Here is a 14271-nt window from a genome sequence, read left to right on the forward strand (position 1 = left end):
CCCCCCCCGTGTGTGTGTGCGCGCGCTGGGAGCCCTCCTCTGCCTTACAAAGGGACGGCTCTCCAGCTCACCCTTTTCCCCAAATTCCCCCTTTTACTACGAGTTTGGGTAGGTTTTGGGGTTTTTTTCCCCCTTACTAGAAATGCCTTTTATTTGTTAATGAGTGAAAGGCAGCCCAGGTCCGCAGCGGTCGCCTGCACGATGCTCTCCGCAGCTCGGGGCAGGACACGGGCTTTGAGCGTTTTACAAAATGTATTAGTTGTAAACATTGCACAACTTCTGTGCTCGGTTCCCAGGATTGAAATATAACTCGCTTTCTCGGTTTTATATGACTTGCTTGCGAACCGTTACACTACTGCTTAAGCTCGAGATGCAGATTTGTCTGAAATATGTAATTTTAGAAACATAAGAGGGAAAAAAAAAAGCTCCATTTTGTTACGGGAACTGTGTAGGTGGAACTTCCCTGAGAAAGGGCCATATTTTATCCCTTTATGATTTCTTTCTCACTCTGGCAAAGGCAAAATACTTTTATGTTGCAGGTAACTTTTACGTCAAGGCTCTAACTTTGAATTTGCAGCAGCTGGTCTGACTCGAGGCAGTTAAAGAACACTTGAAATTAAATTTGAATTTATATTGTTCGTTGGCGGACAACTCTCCTGCAGTTAAGGATAAAAATGTAAAGATTAAGCTGATCGTTGCTATATATGAAAAGCGGTTTCAAACATTAACATTATGGTTTGTCTCTTAAAAAGAACAGGGGATTCTCTAGCCTGCGCTTTGTATAGCTGCATCTCGCTATCCTTGCATTTCCCTTTTCCTGAAAACGTCACTTAGCAGAGGAGAAATCACAAATTCCAGCGCACTGGGATCGCCACACACAGAACAGAGGAACATCTGCTGAAAAGAGACTTTCTGAGAATAGCAAACCACCTGCACTGAGAAATTTTTCTTCTCTCGTAACTAGCTTAGTGTTTGTCGGGTGCAGGTCTGGAATCCACCGCTGGTCTGTTTCTGGCTGCAGAGGTGCTTGTCAGCCCTGGTGTTTTACAAGTTTAATATTTATTTACAGACTGACACTATTGGTTGAGGTTTGTTGTTTGGATTTTTTTCGCCAAAAAGGAGGAAGTGCAAAATCTGCATTTGAGCTAATCGAGCTATTTTAACAGCTTTTTCATGATTTACGTTTTCTCTAACGTAATGAGCATCTGGAGTTGGTTGGTGCCTTTCAAGCCACCCTCTCACTTCTTGTGGAGGAGTGTGTTGGGACGTGGGCTCGAAGACAGTGAGTAAGGCTGGCTCAAACGGCAGCTCTGGCTTGATGAGGTGGTCCAGCACCGGGGAGCACTGAGCTGCACTGGAGGAGGGGTGTGCAAAGAGGACAACAGCTCCGGGGCTGCGCTTCCCTCTTTTGCTTTTCGTCCCTGGAGTAAAAAGCATAACGCTCACCACCCTGTCATGTTATTACTCCAAGAACCTGCCAAGTAGAAGGTATCTGTATCTTTTATCATCTTGGGAGCGTGTCGTTGATCCCTAGTGCAGAAAGAGGTACATTCCCTCCGGGAGAAGTTCGGGACGCTTGTTCCGAACCTTTCTGCCAGTCAGAGTGGAAACGTGGGAGTGGGGGAGCGTCAGGGCTGCTGCTCTGCGGCCCGGCTGCTCTGCAACCTCCTCCTGCAGCCGAATGGCATAGCAGTGATTTTTTTTTTTAAGGTGTTGAAAGCAGAGACGGCCCAATTATGCTTTTCACTTGGAAGAGATGTGTATCATTTTTTGGGGAGGTGGAGGTACCAGAATAAACTGTCTGAAGGTTCAGTGTGCAGACAGAGAGTGAATTCAGTATTAGGTACTAAATTCCTGCAAAGGTGACAGTTGCAGCAGGTATATGAGGAAATCCCTCATTACCCTGCAGAGCTGGAAAAGCAGGATATGGTGTTTTATTATGTTTCTTAACCTTGATCACAGCAAGTCTCAAACACCCTCTTTACCCTCGCTGTTGAATCTGGCCTGTGGGTACAGATTCTTGTACAGCGCAGCTATTTCACTAGATTTAATCTCTAAGGAGCGTGCCAGAAAAACAGCCTTGGGGAAATGGCAATCTGCTAGCTTCCTTGTCTGTAAAATGGGAATAGCGATGCCTAACTCCTTTCTGCAAAGAGTTTTAGGGTCGACCGGTGAAAAGTGTTGAAATGCCATCGGTTGAATCGTTCGGCCAAAAAAAACTGAGGCAGAAGCAGTAGCGAGGCTTGCCCAGGCTCCCGCGGCAGGTCGGCAGCGAGGCCAGGAATAGACCCGGTATCTCTGATTTCTGCTCGAGCATCCCTGTCTGCTGCGCGTGGGCGCAGGCCAAAAAAGAGCAGCAGCGCCAGTGACACCCGGCTATGTGTAAAGGAGAAAATCGAGGTTGCACGAGCCTGTCCTCGGTGCCTTTCTGAGGGCTGCCCGGTGGTGCCAGGTGTAGGAGTGACAAGTTGTCTGACACCGGTCCGCGAAGAGCTGGATTGAAGCCACTTACTCATTTCATGCTGGCTTCTGTGCAGCCCTTGTCTAGTAAGGACTTTGTAGATGCTGCTCACCTGGGCTGAATTTTTAAGCAGTCACCTGGAGATGAAAGGCACTCGATGCCATTACCACTCCCCCCAAGCCATCCTCTGCCCTCTGTTTGAAGAGATTTTGAACCCCAGGTATACTTTATTCCCGTGCAAGGCTTTGCTGTCGGACTCGGCAGAGGTTGCAGCGCGTTCTGTGGCACCGGGGAAGTGTAATCTTGTTAGATTTGAATTTATTTCATGCTGCGCTTGCGGGTGTGAAGAATGAACTGGTAGAATTAGGGACTGTGGAAGGTGTGAGACACCATGTTTGTTCAAATGCTGACAGTGGGAAAACATCTGTTAGAAGCTCTCTTTGAAGGAGTAGCTGCCCTTCCAGAACTATTTTGTAGGAGCAATAACTGTTGCGGTAGGTGTGACCTTCTGAATGAGGAGGCACCTGGGAGATGTTACAGCTGTGAACCTGCACGGGGTGATGCAGGGATGGAGATGTATCAAATGGAACACTACACCACCTTTATTTTTCCCATGCATCTTGTGTCATTTCCAAAGTGACTGCGGCCTTAATTTTGCATGAGCTCATGTGTGCTTGGGTAAGTTTGCGTTTTTAAAGAAGCTGTTCTGCCCTTCCTTTCTATTTACAGGTAACTCTTTTCTGAGTTTGTAAGGGTGTGTTTCAACTTCTCCGTGTACTGATTAGCGCTCTCATTAGCACTTAGTAAGCAAAAATTCTTTATTAAAACCTGTGTGGTGGTAGGTTTTATTCGTGTGAGGAAGCCACACGGTGCCCGGTTTCAGCATCAGCTCCCAAGTCCCAGGGTGACTTACCTGCTCACTTAGACTTGCTATCTATTTACGATAAAGCAGGAAGCAGCGCGTTGCAGCTAAGGGAATTGAGGCCAGCCCCCTGTTTATGGTAATTCTTAAATAGTTCATTTGGGCGTAATGCCTCTTTTTATAGTTGATTCTCTATTACAAACAGATTTTCTGATAATGGCACCTGTGCCATTCAGATGGGATCATTATTATAATAGCAGCAAGTATTGTTATGGAATCGGTATGTGGAATTTATGTAGGATCGTTATAATGAGAGAAGTAATACCATAAATAAAATGATGCTGTAACAGCAGCACTAAACCTCTGTGTAATAGGGAAAATGACAGTTCACATTTCCCCCAAGTCTCGGCACCTCGAGCCTTGTGAGGTTTTGTCCAGGGATGCTCGGGGTGTGGGAGGGAGGAGAGATGCTCTTCCCGTACAAGTCAGGGAAACCTTGAGCTGGAGCTGTTTCAAAAGCTGACCAGGGAGATTGTTGCAAATAACGAGCTGTAGAAATGGGGCGTTGCTCTCATTCAGCAGGGCGCTGGGTTTTGCTCTTGGGCTGGCTCCGTTAACACGTTTTTTTCTGGGATGGGTTTCAGGCGGGGCTTTTGCGTGCACAGCTTGTCCTTCTTGCGTGGTGTTGGGACGGTCTGTGCCTGCCGGCACGTTGCTTCTCCCGTTTCTCTGCGGGAAATGTGGGAAAGCTTGAAATTGCATTTGTGAAATAAGGGTGGGGGTTGAGACCATAACTGCCCAGTGGGACTTGACAGAGGAGGCTGATGTAAATAACATGCCCTAATGCCGGAAGCAATAGTAACGAATGCCCGCAAGCTGAAGAAAAAGGGAAGAAAGGGTAAAAAATCAGTGTATTTAAAAAGTTACTGAGGATGTGGAGTGGAGGTTATCCCCCCCTCCACTTTTCTTTCTACGAACAAATCCCTGGAGGTGGGTGTGTTGTCTTAAAGGCCAGTCTTGCGGTCAGGTTTAGCAAATACAGATAATCCAGATGGCTAATCTGGAGCGTGGTTTGGCTAGCAAAATCCTTCTGGCAGGCGGTGGTGAGGATGCCGGGAAGAGGTTTGCAACAGTCGTATTTAAACAAAGTCGCTGCTAATGCTGCTTCAGCCATTGTGTGGACAGAGCACAGATGTCTGTCTTGGGTTTTGATTTTTTTAAAAAAATAAAATCCCTTTTATTTTCCATCGGTGACCCTTGGTTTAAATCCCTCATCCAAGAGGGGGAATTGCAGCCCCTTGGCAGACTCAGATACGGTTTGAGTTTTGTCACTGTGTCCCCAGTGAGGGATGTGGCGCTGGTGCCCAGGGTGTGCAGCAGCAGAAGGATGCTTGACCGTGCAGGCAGGTTATGGTGCTTTGAACTCGCTTTTTGCCCAGGGGCCTCGTCGGGACAGGGGCGATGGGGCGATTGCTTTTTGATGCTTGGCGCTGCTTTTGTCAGTGGACATCTGGTGCCAGGATTGCTGCTGTCGGGGCTGGGGGTGGGCTGCAAGGCCAGGGAATTTGATGGATTAGTGTGGTTGGAGGGCTGGGGGAGGGGACGGGTAGGGTTTCAGCTCTTGCTGCAGGTAGAGAGAGAATTTGGGGATTAGGGGCATTTTTCTGCAAGCTGCAAGGGCGGGGGGGATTTGGAGAGGGGGAAGGGTTGGGAAGAAAACAGTCTTTCCAGTTTTCCCCAAAAAATGACATTTGTTTGCTCTTTAAGGCAGCACAAGGGAAATGTGTGTGTGTCCGAAGCAGGGGATGAAAAAAAAATCCACAGCAAATCTGGTGCCGGTCTGTCCCCCCAGCTTTGTAACCCTTGGGAATCCTGGTTGCTTGTGCCTGGCCTCAGGGTCACTTGGTTCATTCCCCGCTGCTTTCTATGGATTCAATAACCTCCTTTCTCTCCCCAGAGATCAGCTTAAATTAAAACTTTATCCTTTACTTAAGGAAGCAAGCAGCAGCCTCTCCCCATGCTCTGTTTCAGGATCTGGGTAGTTTGTGTGTCCCTGTCCATCCGTCTTTCTCTGTGGTCACCAGATGGGCTGCACCGAGAATCGGCAGCTTTTGAGCCACTGGAGCAGGAGGAGGGGGATGGGGGATATCTCCAGCCTCTCGTCTCCTGGAGTGAAGTAGCAGGAAGGAAAATCCTGATTTTTTAAAAGTCTCTCCCGAGGGTGAATATTTCAATACACTCTTGGCAAGAAAGGGTAAAATTGCTATTTTTCTTGGGGTAGGACCAGCCTCTCGGGGCTATTGCTGGGATGCATCACACAGTCCTTTCCTGGATCTCTCTGCCAGTGAGTGTCCGTGCGTGGGTGGAAATACCCTGTGCCTTGTCTGCCTGCAAGAGCAGGAGGTTTGCGTAGCAGTGAGGGCCACCAGGAACTGGCCAAAATGGGGACTTCGAGGAATAGTCACAGTGAAATCCAATCTCTGACCAGTGCTGTGTTTGAGGATCAAATCCACCTGTAAAAACTGCCTGGAAGATTTAATGTCTGCTGGCTTTGCCTCCTGGAAACACTGCTTTGGGGAGGTCAGCTCTCTGGGAGGCACATTCGGGCCTTTGATTCATATTTTGGGGCTACATGTGCACATGCGTGTGCTGTAGACATCGGATTTGTTTCGTGCAGGGAGGGATGCGCAGCCAGCCCGCACGCAGCTCCTTTCTGCCTGTCAGACATGGGCAATGGGTGGCAGAGATACAGCCCCAGCCAGGCGGGGAGCTCTGTGCGTGTGTTGTAAAATATGCCCTCATGCATGCTTATTTTTTTTTAGAATCATAGGATAGTTTGGGTTGGAAGGGACCTCTCAAGGCCATCTAGTCCAACCCCCTGCCATGAGCAGGGACATCTTCAACTCGCTCGGGTTGCTCAGAGCCCCGTCCAACCTGACCCAGAATGTTTCCCAGGATGGAGCATTGACCACCTCTCTGGGCAACCTGAGCCGGTGTTTCACAACCCTTGTAAAAAATTTCTTCCATATATGTAGTCTAAATCTACACTTTTTTACTTTAAAGCCATTACCCCTTGTCCTATTTCAACAGGCAATGTAAAATGTTTGTTCCCATCTTTCTTGTAACCCCCCTTTAAGTACTGAGAGGCCACACTAAAGTCTCCCTGGAGCCTTCTCTTCTCCATGCTGAACAACCCCAACTTTCTCAGCCGGTCCTCACAGGAGAGGAGTTCGTTCCTATCTCATTTTTGTGGCTTCCTCTGGACCCACTCCAACGGGTCCGTTTTTCCCCCTTTCCAGCAGAAATCAAGAAAGTTGGAGGTGGGGAGGAGCAGGAAATTCATGTGTAATGAAGGAAATTTTGGGACTGAGATGAGGGAGGTACTGTAAAACATAGGAGACACCTGAGGGCTGTTGGAGGGTTTGGACCGGCGGATCTTTTTTCTTTCCTTGTGTTGCTGTAGCTATAATGTCAAGGCTATTGAACTGCCCTTTGAATTTTGATTTTTTTTCTGTGTTGAACAAAGTGGTGGCTAAGGGCCCTGCCAATGGAGCAAGTCCTGTGTCTGCAAGGTTTCTGAAGTCAGAAAGCCTTAAAACACTCGTCTGAAAAAAAAGGTAAATAAAAAATAAGGGATAAAGTTACAACGAACATCTTGAAAATGCTTTTATTTGAACTTTAGGAGCAAAAGGCAGAAAAATTTGGGGGAGAGGAAGGAAGAACTCAGTGTAAAAATGCGTGCAGGGAAGTGAACAGCTGTGTTGTTCTGTGAAACAGGAGCTGCTCGAATTCAAAAGATTATTTCACTAACCAAGACCTGGTGTTTGCACTGGGGCTGAAGGCTGCAGCCCCAGGCACGCGGGCAGGAGGAGACCTTGCAGAAGTTCAGGCTGCTCCAGGCTTCCCAGGTGGGTTAACTCCCTGCTGGAGACGGGCCCCCGTAGCCAGGAAGGCTCCGGTCTCCCCAGCCCCTCTATCACAGTATCACATGGGTCCTGTTCTCCTTGGAGTGCTTTCATGCCATCCACGCCTTGTACCTGGTGCATCGTGTAGGCATCAAGGAGTGAAAACTTGGTTATTTGCTGCCGTTTCTCCAGCGTTAATGGATTTGGTGTCCTGGATGCTGCAGGATGCCATAGGCTAGCGCTCCTCTGCGGTCCCTGCCCCGCTGGACTGATCCAGTTCTGCTTCAGGTCCTCTGCCAAGCGGTGGTGGCTTGGAGCTTGGAAAAAACTTCACCCAGACAGGTAATTCCTCTGAAGTGTCTGCTTTTGGGTGCTGCTGGCACTGGTGTGCTGGACTGGATGAATCACCATTGCCTCCAGCCTGACGTGTTTGATGGTTGCAGCGCTGCCTTCCTGGAGGGGAAGGAATTGTAGTCCATTACCAGGAGCCCATTTCTCTTACTGAAGGTGGAGCGTCACACGAAGCACCGAGTGCTTGCTGAGTGTGCCTGGTTTCTCGCAGCAAGGTGCACTCGTGTGCCATGAAACACTCGCTTGACAGCGCGTTCCAGAGCAATATCCTGAAATGAATGATGGGCCCGCGCGGTGCTTTATGCACTGCCCTGAGAGGTGGGAATGTGTAAATCGCACCATCTGAATGATTTAGCCCCAGGTATAGTTGTGATTCAAAATGAATTTCTGTCCCTGCTTCTCCCTTGCGCCAGCGCTGGAGTAACTGCTTGCTATAAACCAGTAGAAGATTGCAACAGCCCGTGCGCTGGGGAGGTTGTACGGGGCTGGGCTGGGAGGACATGTGGCCATACCCTTCTCTGTCCCCTGCATTGGTGGCCTTGATGTGGAAGCACAGGGATGCAGGGTGTAGGTTTGATATCGATCCCTTTCTGTCTCTGGGCTACTCATCCAAATCTGTGTCTGTCCCTAAACGGGCAGCTGCGCCGCACAGTTTCCATTAGGCTTAATAGGGAAGATGAGTGACATGTTAAAAGTGGCTTTAGGTTTTATGCAAAGCCAATGATGCTTAAGCCAGCTGGTGGATTTTAGTTTTTTCAGGAAGTTTCAATGGACAAAAATTTCCTTTGGAAAGCGTCTCGGGTCTGGTGTGAAATTCTGGTGGAGATCGAGGTGATGGGGAGTCGTGGGTGGCTCATGTGGTGCCTCACCTTGTTGCCCCTTTGGGGAGTTGATTGTCTTCCCTCCTGCTTTGGGGGAAAAATGGCAGAATCATGAGAAAGGCCCCGTTTCCTTTGTGGTGAGGAATGAATATTAATATTAAAACATTTGGGGATTTTTTTTTTTAAAGATTAGTTTTGCTTCTTGGCTGGTACCCTGGTTTAGATCTGGAATAGCTTTGGAAATGCAAGTCTAGGCAAATACATAGAAAAGGTGAAGCATGGACTCCACTCTGCTGTTTTCCTTACAATTTGCTTTTGCAGGGAGCTCTTCTAGTGCTTCGCTGCTCTCCTGGCACTGCCTGACGTCCAGGAGTCAGTTGTTTCTCAAAATACAAAGATCAAGAGATACAGGAGGAGGGATGAAGCCTAAAGACTTGGTCACTGAGGCTTCAGCTATCCTAAAGCAAATGTGGCGTGAGTGCTTTCTTCTCAGGGAATTCTTGAATCTATCTGTATTAATTTCACTGTTTTGAACTGTAGGAATTAAATCATGACTGTAATTTCTAGAGAAAAATATGCGCTTGCTGTTCTTTGCCTGTTAGAAGTGCGGTTTTGTGGATAGCCAAATAAAATTCTTGGTTCAAAGTGTTTCAGCAATGTGTTAAAGTTTATGGAGCATTTAACAAACTTTTTTAGTGTGCAATAGTTTATAGTGCCAGAGAACAGCCAAGTGTCACATCAAAGTTGTAGTCTTTTTCTCACTTAATGGCACAATGTTTAGTGCTTCTTCAGTTTATCTTGGGTGGCTTTTCAGTGCACAGCTCAGCATGGCTTTTTCTTTCCTTTTTTTCCCCCAAAAAACTCAAACAGACAGATTATAAATACCGATTGAGGGCCCGCAATTCAAGCAGAGTGGTTGGATTTATTTTTATCTTTAAAGGGGAAAAAAACCAAACAAATAATCACAGTGACTTCAGTGGTGTTCTCCCTGTTCAGTTCCCCGCTGGGCTGGGAGAGCAGAGTGGTGAGATGAAATCTGCTCTTCACTGAAGACAAGGAGAGTTTTGCCATTAACTCTTACAAATCTGTAATGATTTTTCTTTTAACGCAGGAACATCCCTCAGACAGGGATGGTCTCTGCAGCTGAGATTAGCAGATACGGTCAAGCTAGAGCCCACTGACACCGGCATCAGTGACGTCAGTTCCTTTTGCCTGGATTTTAGGATTTGCTCCTCGTCTGGACTGGAAGAGGATGAGCTTTGGGGAGTTCTGCAAGGGCTTTCCTCTGCCCCAGTGCTTGGGATCACGGTCATGTACAAGAGGAACGAGGAGGGAATGTACAAGGAGTGTTAAACCTCTGAAAGCAGCTGCTTCCATCAGGGATGTCCTAGAGCTTGGTGTTGTCATTTCTACTAAATTTGAACTAAATAGGTGTAAAAACTCAATAACGATGCTTAGATAATGCATCATAAACTGTCTTATTTACTTTATTGTAGATTTAATTATGATAATGCATATACATAGAATTACGTCTGCACACAAAATCTATTCAGTAGTAAAGGCTTTATATAACGTTATAAATAATGAAACCTGAGCTGTATCGAGGGCTCCCTGTAGCATCCTTCATCATATCCCCGCTGAAAGCGGGAAGTCTCCTCTTCTGTGTGAATTACACATGGTTGGGATTATTGAGGTTCAGCCGTTTTGAAGGGGTTGGTTTTTCTGGCACGGGGTGTGATTTTCATCACACCTCCTGCATTTCAGTCTTAGTTTGCTTTGGAAATTTCCTGTAGAGTGGAAGACAGCATAAAACGTCTTATTAATGTTGATGTGATCTGTCATCGGCAGTAACTAGTGAATTGGTATATGAGAGAGGCATGTAAACAAATTTGAAACCAAAATAATCTGACTGTGTATTATTAAAAAACGAGCCAATATGCAGCAATATAATATGAGGAAATTCCATTTTGAGTTTCTAACGACAAACCTTTCGCACGTTCTTCCCATGATTTATATAATTGCCAAATCGCTTTGATGGCTTGATGGAATTATAGCTCTGCATTACACAATGGATAATCAATCAAAATAAACTGTGTTTACCCCTTTGCTACAGCATGTGTATGAAACAGATACATTATAGTGTGAATTATTCTTTAACGCTGGTATTTGTACTGAGTTTCGGGTGTGATTTCGGGATCTGATATCTGCATGAACCTGACCTCACCTTGTAGGCTTCAAAATCGTGCTGGCTTAAGCAGGGGCTGTAGTGACTTGCTCTTTCTGTGGTGCATGTAGGAACATTTCTGCCGAAATATGCAGTGGGCTTGTTTGTTTAAATATCATAGAAAATAAAACCGCAGCAAGGAGGCAAAAGGTGCCAACACCCGAGCTCTTTGTAAGGGCTAGGTAAGGCTTGTAGGTTGAGATTCTGCCTTTCTAGGCAAGCTTGGAGTTGGTCGTGTCTGATATTTAATAGGCTGTTCCCCGCCTCATTTGCTGTGCAAGTTCTTTGAGTTTTAGTCTATGGCTTTGGAGGAGTTTCTTATGCTATTTACCAAATGTGCTGTTGTGAAATGTGGAAACTCTTTTTTCTGAGGGGTTACTGGAGTCAAAATTAAAAAACCAGTCTTTGTAGCGAGCAATAGCTGGGATAATAAATGAGCGGTTAATATTTGTATTTAAATAAATTTTTGCAGGAGGCGATCCCATTTCCTATAGCATAGAGCACAGCCGTATCCGTCATTGGGCCTTTTGCTATTGCCTACCCCATTTTTAGTCCGTTTCCCTAATGGCAGGGCTTTTCTAGGGAGGTTATGAAGCGCAGTGTTTGTTTAAATGGCTTCCATGGTATTGCAGACCCGGGGCTGTGCGTACGCAGTGTCCCTTTGGTCTCTCTCCTCTGCGTGCAAAACCTGCCAGATTCTGATGAAAGGGAGATAAAATGGACGGACTCGGGCAGGGCTGCAGGCGCAGCGCCTCGTCGCTCGCCCCGCTCTCTTATTCCTTGCCGCAGCATCTCCATCTCTGGCTGGGGTTTATTTTTGGGTCTTTCTCCTGCAGAAGGGCGGCTCTCCCCATCACTTCTCCCCGGAGAATCCCGTCTGCTCTCCCTCCTTGCCTCGCTGTAAGGGGATCACAGCTGCTGAGTAAATGTTAAGATAATAGTGTTATTACGGAGTAATTATACTGCAAGTTATTGAATTAAAAGTGATGAGACTGCCTGTAATGCTGAATGGAGAGAGGAGGGAGAGGCTGGGTGGGAGAGCGTGGAGCGAGAAGGTAGAGAATAGAGAAAACCTAATAAATTTCCTCTTGTCGAGAGCCCCTCACTGCCGGGACTGGGACTGAGAATGAATGAAAGGGAAGCTCAAAGAGCTAATAAATAAACCATTTCCCTGAGAATAGAGGGTATAATTAGAAACCGTGGCCCTGTGGTTTTGTGTCTGCCCTGGGGTGGAATCTGCTCAGCGCTGTACTGTGGCGATAAAACAGGGAGACAATGCAGAGATGATGTCGCACAGTTGTTAACTTTTGAGGAAGGAGATGCGTTGTTCCTCTCTTTTTCTAGAAAAATAAAAATAATAATAAATAATTTAAGCTTTATGTTGCAAAGCTTCAATAACTGGCTATACCCTGGAGCCTCTCCATCAGTAACTCTGGCTGATCTTGCATTTTTCTTTCTGTAGGTTTTCTTGGGGGGAGGGTGGTTTTCAGTGTAGACCTTGGAAGACTTTACTCTCTTTTTTCATTTTTCTTTTTTTTTTCCCCACAAGGGCCAAATAAGACTGTTTTTTTTTTTTTCTTTTTCTCCTGTCTCAGGCTGAGATACCTACAAATTTAACATCTCTCCTTCCTGTCCTGCTATAGCATTGGTGTTGCTGTGCGTTTCAGGATGGTTAGCTAATTGATGGTACACTAGCTTTTAGTTTGTCCTCACTAGCTCAGCCTGTCTCTGCCCTGGAAAATCCCACCATCTCGACTGTGGTGTATCAGACACTGTGCCTCCCAGCTTGCAGGTGTGAACAGCTAAAACTCAACCCAAAAGGAGGAGAATAGTGTGTTAAACAGGTTTGCCCTTGAGCCTAAATCTCCCCCTTAGGCCAACAAGGTTCTTCCACGAGCTTGGACAAGCTGCTGGTCCTGCCGTTGTGCATCTTTGGGATGGGGATAACGAGTGTGATGGCAGATGCACAAAACATTGTGGAGCTCTGCAATAAATGCAGCAATAGGCATGTACTGGGGATGCATAGGTGGAAAGCCTTGCAGTCGCAGGGAGCAGAAGGAAAAGGGGATCCGTACCATGCTCTGTTTGGATATGGACAGTCTTTAATAGCCACAGGGGTTTCATAGCTTTAAAAAAAAAAAAAAAAAATTAGTGTCTCCTTCCTCTCCTGACAGAAGATGCATCACTGTCTGCCCATGGCCGGTTCCTCTGCGGCCCTCTGCGAGGGGGCGAGGAGTCGGTACCCTGCCCGCACCGGTGGGCGAGAGCAGCCCCTGCCCTGAGCGCTGGAGCCACCGTGTCTGCAGGACTGTGGGCTGGCAGGAGGGCGGCTGCATGAGGGCCCGGGGAGCTGCTGCTTTTGTGTGTAATCATCGGTGGATCTTTAAAGAGAGGAGACAATAACTAGTAATGAAAATCTCGGGGAGGAGGGAAGAGAGTGCATTTTGCTGCTGTTCAACTTCAGAGTGTCTTTGGTGGCTTTGGATGCAAAGGGGGATATGATGCACTCGTATCTAAATAGGAAGGGTCCCCCCACACGGGTGTTTGTGAAGCTTAAGTAATTATTTCTGAGAAGCGCTTTGGTAGGTGCTAGAGAAATGTGGAGTGTTTACCTTACTTTACAATCTAAAAAGCCCTAATAAAATACACAACAGGAGTATTAAGAATGAAACTATTTTGAGGATTATTAAGCTATTATAAAAGAATGGAAGAAAATCTGCCTGGCATTATGTTCCATGCCACTAGATATTTAAATTAATGCCTTCCCTATAGTAGCTCCTTCAGAAATCTCAAGGCACTTAAACATCTTTAGTGAATTAGATACTTGGTATTGTTAAATAGCTCTTCAGCATTCTCTATTCATGTATCACAGGGGGAAACTGAGGCAGAATGATTTGGCCAGTGCATTCAGCATGGGAAGGGTAAAGCGGGAATCCGATTCATGTGGGTTTCCATGACCCGTTGGCATGATGTCTGATGGAAGATGACCTTGTCCAGCAATGCTTCCCACTGCCTGGGGATGCCAGACCGTATTCCTTTCCTCTTCCTCATCTCGTCCTGCTGTTGTGGAGCAGAGCCATGCTGTGATTTTGCCTTTTGCCTAATTGATGCTCTTGCAGCATTTCAAGCGCTGCCCATGCCCATCCCAGGGAAGCCCATAAACTCTGATACAATGTTATTTACTTGTAAAAGGCAATTTGTAAAGAACTGTCTGGGGGCTGCTGTCACAGTATCCATGGGATTTATTCCCTGTTTATTTATGGTTTGCGCTCATGTATATGCGGTTCTTCTTTCCCATCATAATCCGAAACCTGTTTGTCCCTTGGACTTTTCTGTCACTTGCAGTGTCAGCGGCGCAGGTCCCAGGGCTGCCCCTCTCATGCAGGTTGATTTCTTTAAATTATTTTTTTTTGTTTTTTCTAAGGATGGAGAGGAAGATCTGTAGTCACTACATCAACCTTGGTCTTGAAATTTGCATCAGGAAGAGAGAGAAGGGCATGGAGCTTCTGGTGCAGTCATGCTGGGAGTGAGCGTCCCTGAAAACAAACCTTATTCTTTCTTGCTTTCCTTGATCTGGGTCTTGGGTGATTTGCCCCGGCCTCTTTTATTTTCTGCAGAGTCCCAAATCCTGGGCTTGACAACCCTTT

This window comes from Charadrius vociferus, unplaced genomic scaffold (assembly GCF_000708025.1).
Source record: "Charadrius vociferus isolate BGI_N301 unplaced genomic scaffold, ASM70802v2 scaffold291, whole genome shotgun sequence".
Lineage (NCBI taxonomy): Eukaryota > Metazoa > Chordata > Aves > Charadriiformes > Charadriidae > Charadrius > Charadrius vociferus.